We start from the raw sequence: 9,551 nt of genomic DNA, 5'->3' as shown, positions 1-9,551 counted from the left end.
TCTATGAATAGTTCTGACATAAACACAGATTCTCAGGTCACGGTCTGAGACAATTAAATAGAAAATTCTCAGTGACTCTCATAATACAACCTTTATGCTGTGGCTTTGTATTGTATCCACATAACTTTCTCTCACAACTGTACATATATATATGAAAACCTTAATTCCATTCATACAAAGGTTGTTCAAAATCCGACCTTTAATACATAATTCACAGAATCAAAAACAGAAAGAAAGATTTACCCGTTCAATTTAATATTAAACATATTGGGTCACATTCATCCCTGAGGCAACTCCACTGATGCTATACCGGGAATGAATTTGGAACACTGTAGTTATAATCTGTTCTTCTGTGCCTGGTTTAAATTGTGGTTCCCTTCTGTCCATCTCTCATGGCTGTGTAGGTGAAAGTTAAATATGTAATAGTTCTTTTCAAAGATTTTGGGTAACCTGGTGTTAAGCCCCACAGAGCCCCATGTCCCAAATATGTGATGGGGAAGTAGAATGGGTACTACATTTGTACACACAACCACTGCACTACCCAATTCATAAAATCCCTTGAAATTGCCACAGTGTGAAAGGCATGGTATGAAAAATCCACATCCCTGTGAGACCTAGTTAATATGCAGACAGTGCTAGGTTGATGGAAGCATTCTTCTGTTGACTTAGCTACTGCCTCTTGGGGCAATGGATTACATAAAACAGTGGGAATATCCCTCCTGTTGGTGTAGATGGAGTCTACACTGAAGCACTACAGTAGTGCATCCGTGTCACTGTAGAAAGTTCAAGTCTAGATAAGCCCTTAGAAAATACTGTACTATTTTATTTTTTCTCTGCTCTAGCTCCAAGCAGCTCAGTGTAACTTGAATATCAGCCATAGAATATCTTTGCATTCTGAAATCAAAGGGTAGATTAGAAATTTGCTCACAACTGAAGAACTGAGGTTCTTAACAGAAATTAAAAATGTGGAGAATTAGTTAATACTGTCACCTCTAATAGTAAGAGGGCTCTGTCACCACATGCCTTATAACTTTGGGTGCACGAGTGGTGGTATAATAATACTTTTCTAATACCAGTTATCTATTGACTCTGAACTATTCCCAGGATCTCCCTAGCCCGACGGGTGGAATCCAACATTCTCAGGCTGCCTTCCACCTCCAATACTGTCCCTCATTTCTGGGTAGCTTTCACTTCAACCCCATCCATTTTAAAGGGTTTGCAGGTTTTATTTTTTCTTTCTCTCAGATTGTGATGATTCATAGATATTAATAGCTTGGGGAGTAGAGCGGCAATTCACTCTTGTCTTGATAGCTGGTGTATTCAATGTATTCCCATTAATTATTATAGTCCATCATTTCTTTTTCTGGATTGTACCATGGATTGTAACCTGCAACTGGTTTTGTGTAAACATATAGCTTGGGATGAACCACTCCTATTCTTGCTGTGAGATATATTTGAATTGGCAATTGAGGTCACAAGCATAGTATTTTATACACATAAATACATAGATCCAGAATCACAGTTTTTATACATCTTACTATATATTTTAATGAGCATCTGTCTGTATGTCTGACTATCTGTGAGTCCACTTGTTCACAAACTGCTCCTATAAAGTAAAAGCTAGGACCACCAATTTGGTATACAGCTTCCTCTTATAACTTAAAATAGGGTAGAGATTTGGTTGTGCCAGGACAATGGGATGTGCCTGGAATTAAATTGTTTTTCAAAAATGGAAAGAGAGGGTTCTAGCAGGAGGAATAGTTATATTCCAGAATGACCACAGGGAGCAGCAAGGGACCAGAGATGGGGACTGGGACAGTTATAACCTCATTAGGCCAGCAGGGGGCAGAGGTAGAGAAAGGGAAAGTTATCTACTTTATATTTCAGAGAGTTTGCCTGTTTGTGTGTCTGTCTGTCCCTCAGCCAGAGGACATGAAGAAAAACAAAACTTATTTGAGTTAAGGACCTGAGTAGTGCTGGGCAAATCTTCTAGTCTGCTATACATTTGAGAGGATTTGTCTGTCTGTCTGCTCAAGAACTTGTCCTAAATTGTAAGCGTTAGGACCACCAAATTCAGCATACAGCTTCCTCTTATTGTAACTCAAAGCAAGTTAAGGGTTTGGTTGTGCCAGGAAAATAAAATGTACTGGAATGGGATTGCTTCTCATAAAACCACTACAAAAAAGAGACAGAATCACCAACCAGGTGAAAAGGGCTGGCTGGGAGCATACCCCACTGTCCAGGACTGCCATAGCCCAAAGCCTGCTGCCCCAGGCACACTTTGAGAGGGTGAGGGTATGTGTGAAGCTTACAGGAATGCTGCTGACAACTCCTCTTTGTCAGGGAGCAAGGGGAAAATGCACAGTTTGCTTCATTCCTCACTCTGACTGGTGAAAAGTAACAGAGAGGTAGCTGTGTTAGTCTGATCTTGGTAAAACAAAAAAAGCAGTCATGTAGCTCTTTAAAGACTAACAAGATAGTTTTTAGGTGATGAGCTTTCGTGGGCAGACCACTTCTTCAGATCATATTCTGAAAGTGAATTGGCATGACCTTTATATAACAGAGAGATACAATGAAAAAAGTAAACAAATTACAAACTAACAAATCAGCTACATAGAACAGAAAGTAGGGACAAGGGGACAAGGAAGAGACAAAGAAGGACTGGCTGGTGAGTGCACAGGGCAGATGAACCTAGCTGGGGAATTTGCACCCCCTTCCCTGGCTGTGGCCTCTGAAGGCACTTCTCACATGGCCCCAAGCTGCTGTGGAGAGAGAGGGCTGGGGTAGTCTTCTCTCCCTAAGGCAGCCTTCATAGTGAACTTCTCATCCCCAGCCCTACCCCAGAGCAATGATTTAAATGAAGCGTGGACATTTTCATTTTATTTTCCAAAAAAATGAAAATTGAGTTAAGGATCTGAACAATGCCAGTTTAATCTTCTAGTATCTCACAATGACCATCAGGTTCAGAACACTACACATTTGCATACAAGGCTTCACTTGACATATTTTTGTACACAACCACATTGTACGTTAGCAGCTAACTCAATTGTTTACCCTATGGTTCAGACCCACTGTGTGTGCTGGTCCTGATTGTCACTGCTCATGATGCTCTAATAGCACTCAGTTAGGAAACAGATGTTAAGGTACCTGTCAGAAACATTCACCTAGCAAACAATTCTCAAACTGTGAGATGGAGCTGGAGGAGATTTTCAGCTACTATTCTTCTGGAAGAAGAGGGTGTGGAAATACTTGTCATTCAGGATTTCAGCATAAATCTCTAGACCAGAGGTCAGCAACCTTTCAGAGGTGGAGTGCCAAGATTTGAGTTATTCGCCTGGATGTACAGGTCTGAGTGCCGGTGATGCTTTTTAAAGTCAATAATAGTCCTACTTACAGCAGCTTCGTTAAGAAATTAAGATGCAGATCTTACTATTTAGTGCAGGGGTCGGCAACCTTTCAGAAGTGGCATACCGAGATTTAATTTATTCACAGATCTGTGTGTCAAGGGGAGGATGGAGAAGGGGAGGCAAGAGCAGGCTGGGTACGATGTCCTTATTTTCTGAACCAGCTGTAGCTAGGAAGAAGGGTTTAATGTAAATTATGAAACAGATTAAGTGTTTTAACTTTCTCATGTTAGTTGATCAAACTTCATTTAAAATAAAATAAAATGTTACGTCCAACACAAAAGGTTTCAATGTTTTCTTTATAGTAGCGGTGGGGAAGCTTTTTTGGGTCGGGTGTCACTGACCCACAGAAAAATCAGTTGGGGACCACACAAGTGAGAAGCAAAACAACCTCCTAAAAAACTCTCCAGCCCTCACTGATGTGGTCCTAACTGACACCTCACTCCTCTGGTGCCCCAGCCTCAAGGGGTGAGGAGAAGGGAAGGGGGGACTGAGGTTCAGGGCTTCCCATAAACCAGATTTACTTTTCTGGGATTCCGGTGTTAGTGGATTTTATGGACCTCCTTAGGTTCTGGGGAGGGGTACAGTTCTGCCAGCAAGTAGGATAGGGATGGGGTGCAGGATCTGGGAGGGAGGTGGGGTGCAGAAGGGGGAGAAGTTGCGAGGTCTGGGTTGGGGGTAGGGTGCAGAAGCAGGCTGGGACTAGGGTGTCTGGCCAGGTGGAGGGAGCAGGAGCAAGGGAGGGTGCAGTGTGTGGTCAGGAGGCAGGGTGCAGGAGCAACGTGGATGAAGGAACAGAGTGGGGTGTCTGGCCAAGAGAGAGGGTGCAGAAACAAGGGAGGGTGTCAGAGGTGCTGGGCCTTGGGGGGGAGGGAAGCAAAAGGATTGGGGGGAGGGGTCTGGGCATGAGGGCGGACCTTACCTGACTTCGTGCCTCCTTGCAGCAACGGCCGCAAACATGCTGTCCCGGCTGCCTCAGAGGGATGACCTGCTGCTGAGGCCCACGTGGCCCAGCGGCCTTGCTGATACAGTTCAGGGCCACCCTAGAGGCCCAACTGCTACTGTGGTCTGGGACCACCCCCAAAGGCCCTGCTGCTGTGGCTCATGTGGTCCGAGGCCAGCCCCGGAGGCCGGAAGTGCTGCTGCCGCTGCCATGTGGATCCGGGTCAGCCCCGAACCACGTGGCTGAGGCAGTGGCACTTCTGAGGCCAATCCCAAACCATGTGGCCACGGCAGTGGAGTCTCCAGCCTCCGAGGCCAGCCACAGACCACGTGGCCATGGCAGCGGCACCTCTGGTCCTGGCCGAGGTGCTGCTGAAAAGCCTCAGCCCCAGCTCTGCCTCCTCCCACCGCAGCTTAACCTTCTGCAGGGAGGAGGGAGCGCTCTCCAGAGGCTGTGCAGGGGAGGAGGGGTGGGGCTGAACTCCCTCCTGCGTGCCACTGAAAATCGGCTTGCGTACTTTAAGTGGCATGCATGCCATAGGTTGCTGACCTTTGCTCTAGGCCAAGCTTTCTCAGTCATTGGAGCTTGGCCCTACGGATGAGATCCCTAATCATTGATTAGGTAGGCAACCCTCTTGCTTTGCATTGTTTATTTATTATTCTGAAAAGTAGCTTTCTGGAATTTTCTGTTTTCTTCCAGCCACAACCCTTAAGTACCTCGCTGGGCTGCTGGAACTAAGTTGAGGGTTAGGGTCGATACTTAAAATGCCACAACCGCACAGTTACTGGGTTCTGCCAACACTGTAGTTAATCCACTTTCCAGGAAGGTGATAGTCAGGTCAACAGAAGAATTATTCCTCCAGTACATTGACCTTGTACTGCACCATGGGCAGCAAGACTGTCCATCCTTCCTCCTTGTTCTCTGTTGGTGCATAGCCAATTCTGAGCCATTGAAGTGGTGGCAGTAGCAGCCAGGTGTTCTTAGCCTTTGCTCTCCTGGGGAGTTTTGCAGGTTCCTTTCTAGTTTCACTGGGCCAGTCATTCCACAAGCGGATCAATTCTGTGCTCTGGATCAAGCTCCTCTATCCCACTGGCACATGTCAAGGTAAAGACTATTATAGCTGAATATACTCTTAACAGACTCCTATTTCATTAAATTGCATGCAAAAATCCAGTAATATAATGTTTTAGGTTGTATGTCAAGCACCGAAAGGAAATATCAACTTTAGGGTTGCCTATGCAACTTAAATTCTGTCCTCTTGTGTATCTATCCTATAACACTGTATGTGGCAGGAGGCCTGTAGGTAGGGTTGAGAGCTCTCCTGCCCAGAAATGTCCTGAAAGCCATTTGCAGCAATGGAGTCTGGTCCAGGAGAGCTGGCAATCCTGCCTGTGGAAAAAATCCAGGAGGTGATCACCTAATTAAAAACGACATCATATTACACAAAGGGAATGAATTGAGGTTAAACTTGCAACCTTAAATCTGCCATTTCTTAACTTTCAGGTGCTTGACTTTACAACCTAAACCAGGGGTCTCCAGCCTTTTCAAGCATGAGATCACTGTTTGAATGTAAGTGCAATCCAGGATCTACCTCCAACCCTAATACCCTTGCCTCGCCCATTTTCCGAGGTCCCATCCCTGCTCACTCCATCCTCCCTTCCTCCCCCATCTTTCCTCTCTTTCCCCAGGGTGGGGCAGGGGATTGGGGCACAGGCTCTGGTCATGGGGATTTGGAGTGTGAGGGGGCTCTTTGCTGAGCCTGGGGCGGGGGGTTGGGGTGCAGGAGGAGGCTCAGGATACAGGCTCTGTAAGAGAGTTTGGGTCCAGGAGACTCAGGGCTGAGGCAGAGGCTTGGGGGGGTAGGACGGGGTTTATGACTGGGCAGGTGATCAGAGCTGGCTCCATCTGGACACTGCTTATCACAGGTGGCTCCTAGGTGGTGGGGCAGGGAGGCTAAGGCAGGCTCACCCTTGCCCTGGCCCTGCACCACTCTCCAAAGCAGCCAGCAAACTCCATCCTTCCCAAGCTCTGTTGTTCCCCCCTCCATTCTGTGGAGATAGAATACAGCAGCCGTGGCCAACCCAAGGCTCACGAGCCACATACAAGCCTCTTCCATCCCCAGGTGCAGATCACGAAGCATCCTCTTCCCCTCCCCCGGCTCGTAAGCTGACCCGCACCCCCCAAAAACAGCCCTCTCCTCCCAGCTCCCTGCATTGACCAGGGCAGGGGAGCTGTCTGGTGCGACCATGAAAGATGCATAATTAAAGATAGCAGTGGCCCCAAAGCCTCAAAACGCATTTAAAAGCATTTTCGTAAAGGGGAGGAGCTTTTTTTTTCTTGACCAAATGTGACCAGGGTTTCCTTTTAAAGGAGCAAAAAGGGGCTGTCTTTTTTTATTATTATTATTTTTTTTGCTCGGCAACTTTGCCCTGGCTCTTCGCGCTGGATCCACTGCTATCTTGGCTCTTTGCCCAGAATGTATTCCAGGGATGGCCAACCCAAGGTGGGAGAGGGGTCACCCTGACATCAGCACCTAGAGTTGCCAGGTGTCTGGTATTCTACCGGACAGTCCGGTATTTGCACTCTTTGTCTGGTAAAAAAAATCAGAGCATACCGGACATGTGCAATGTCCAGTATTCTCTGATTTTTCCAGGGACATGGGCTGCGCACCGGATGGAAGCCTGGTGTGGGCAGGGGGAGCGGCTGGAAGGCAGGGCCGTGATCGGTGCTGGGAGCCTGTGATTGCGCAGAAGCCTGGCGGGGGCAGAGGGAGTGGCTGGGACTCTCAGCCACGCCCTCTACCCCCGCCAGGTGCACAATCACAGGCTCCCAAGGCTGATTGTGGCCCCGCCTACCAGCCTGGGAGTCCCAGCTGAGAGGTGGGGTTGCAATCGCGGTTCTGGGCTCCCCAGAACAGAGGGGTTATTATCCCACGTTCCTTTTTTTTTTTTGCTCCACCAAAAAATACCGTGTATCCGGTATTTTTTGGGAGACCATCTGGTAAGCCTATCAGCACCTCTCCTGTATCTCCCTTGCCCTGCACAGCAAGCAGGAGGCTCCCAGGGAGGGACAGCTCCAAAGCAAAGGGCAGGAGTTGCATAGCAGTGGGAAGGGCGGCACCTGAAGCGCTGTGCTTGATAGCCTCTTGGCCAAACCTGTCCGAGGCTCCAAGATCTACTGATTGGTGACCACTGACCTAAAGTTTTCTCTCCTGAGGGCCGATGTCCCTGGCTATGGACGGGGCTGGCCTTACCATGAGGCAAACTGAGGCAGCTGCCTCAGGTGCCAGACTGGGGGAGTGGCGCCACTAGGACCCAGCATGTAGAAAACTGTCTGTCTGCTGGTGCAGCGAGGGAGCATGGGGGCTCATTTGAGCTCCCTGCCTCAGGTGCCAAAATGTTATGAGCCGGCCCTGCTACAGAATTTAAGTTCAGATTCCCTTTGGAGCACACGACCTAGACAATCTATAGCTTGGGAAATGGCTTCTCCCAAGCCTTACTACCACTGTGCAATTCCCTCCACCCAGGAGGGAGGTGTAGTCGGGGCATTTTCTATGAAACTCCCACCTTCAACTGTGGAAAATCCCCTCTCCTAGGGCCTGCTCAGCAACGCCTGGCTTTGTTAATCAACTTTCTAGGTATGTTGCAAAACTGCTCTTGCATCTCATGCGTTGGGGCGGGGCAGCGGCTGAATGTCTTGGTAGGCTCTGAGCTGGGAGGCGCGTGTGTTCCCACGAGCTGAACTGGACCGTCGCCCTGCCCTGAGAGCAGCCCCCAGCGTGTACCGCGGCCGCGGTCTGCGCAAAGGTTACCCGCGGCCGTCTGCAGCTCCGAGCTCCTGCACTGAAGCGGGGGGGAGCTGGGGAGGGGAGGCCGGGAAGGAGCGGGGAGGACAGGCTGGAGGCCGGGGCAGCGGGTCTAGCCTGTGTGCAGCAGAGGGCGCCCCGCGAGCCGCTGGAACCTCCAGTGCCGCTCGGCGCGGCCGGGTCCCAGCTGGTGTTGCCACGTCTCCTGGGCTGAGCTGGGGAGAGGTGCGGCCGCCGGAGCTCCACGTGCGCCGGGAGCCGGGCGGGGAGGGGGAAGCGGCTGGGGCCCGGCGCTGGGAAGTTGCAGGCGGCAGAGGCCGGACCCCTCGCGCCGAGGACAACTCCAAGTAAGGACCCACGGCAGGCGCCCGGCCAGCCACGGCTGCACGGGGCATGGGAGCGGGTGGAGGGGGGATGCGGACAAAGGGGCCGGCGAGGAAGGGAGCACGGGGGAGTTTGGGGTGCAGGGGAGGGAGCGGGGCTCGGAGAGGCACGGGGGGGGGATGCTGGGCTTTGGCAGGCACCGGGGAGTTCTCGGGGGGAGGGGAGACAAGTCGCTGTGCAGAGAGAGGGGCACATGGGGGGTGCCCAGGTCAGGGCTGGGTGCGAGCTGTAGGGAGCAGGTGCCTTGGCGCTCCTGGGGAGGGAGACTCCCGAGGTGGGGCTGCCAGACAGCTGCCGTTCTCATGCTTACACCCTTTGAAGATCAGTTTAGTTCATCCCCCAGCCGCGCTCCCGAAGTGGATTGAACTCCCGGCGTGGAGTCGGACAGGCCAACTTCCTGTGGACTTTGCCTCTGCTCCCTCCCGACAGCGGGGGCCTTGGATTTACAACCAAACTGAAACCAAAAGGAAACCGGTTCCAAAAGCCCAGCGCTGGGGGAACCTGTCTTCACCTTAGAGAGGGAACCTTGCAGCGGTTTACTGGTGCCTAGGACAGACCTGGAGACTCTGAGCGTGCCTACAAGTTAGGGAAGGACAGTTGTGGTTCGAAGGGCTAATTTTTTAATAAAACATCAGGACATGTAACGATCTTAGCAGAGAGCTAGTCTGGAGGGCGTTGGTAGTTGTAAAAGTAAATTTAGCTCGGCTGTAGGAAATCTGAGTAAGATGGGGAAGCCCTGAGTGACAGCCCAGAACTGTTGGCTAACATTTCAGTCCTGTCTGAATAGTGAAGAGTAGAGGCTGCTTTATTATTAATTAAGAGTAATTAGCTGAATCCTGTTAATTCTTTCAGTCTTGATATATCCAGTGGAAATATAGTTGAGATTGGCCCTGCTTTTAGCAGGGGTTTGGACTGCATGACTTTCTGAGGTCTTTTCTATGATTTATGACCAGGCGTCCAGGCTGGTAGCAATAATCATTAAAACAAAATTTCTGCAGACAGTATTTCACTAGAA

The 9,551-nt window shown here is 49.8% G+C and overlaps 1 long non-coding RNA gene across 1 annotated transcript in view; it reads left to right on the top strand.

The window, feature by feature from the left end:
• Positions 1-8,057: 8,057 nt before the first annotated feature.
• Positions 8,058-9,551, top strand: part of LOC142826543 (uncharacterized) — a 63,118-nt gene continuing 61,624 nt past the window's right edge. The window contains exon 1 of the long non-coding RNA XR_012900743.1: positions 8,058-8,499. This is a non-coding gene — a long non-coding RNA (uncharacterized LOC142826543). The remainder of the gene's footprint in view (positions 8,500-9,551) is intronic.

This window comes from Pelodiscus sinensis, chromosome 1, assembly GCF_049634645.1.
Source record: "Pelodiscus sinensis isolate JC-2024 chromosome 1, ASM4963464v1, whole genome shotgun sequence".
NCBI lineage: Eukaryota > Metazoa > Chordata > Testudines > Trionychidae > Pelodiscus > Pelodiscus sinensis.
This window is presented reverse-complemented; position numbering and strand designations above follow the sequence as displayed.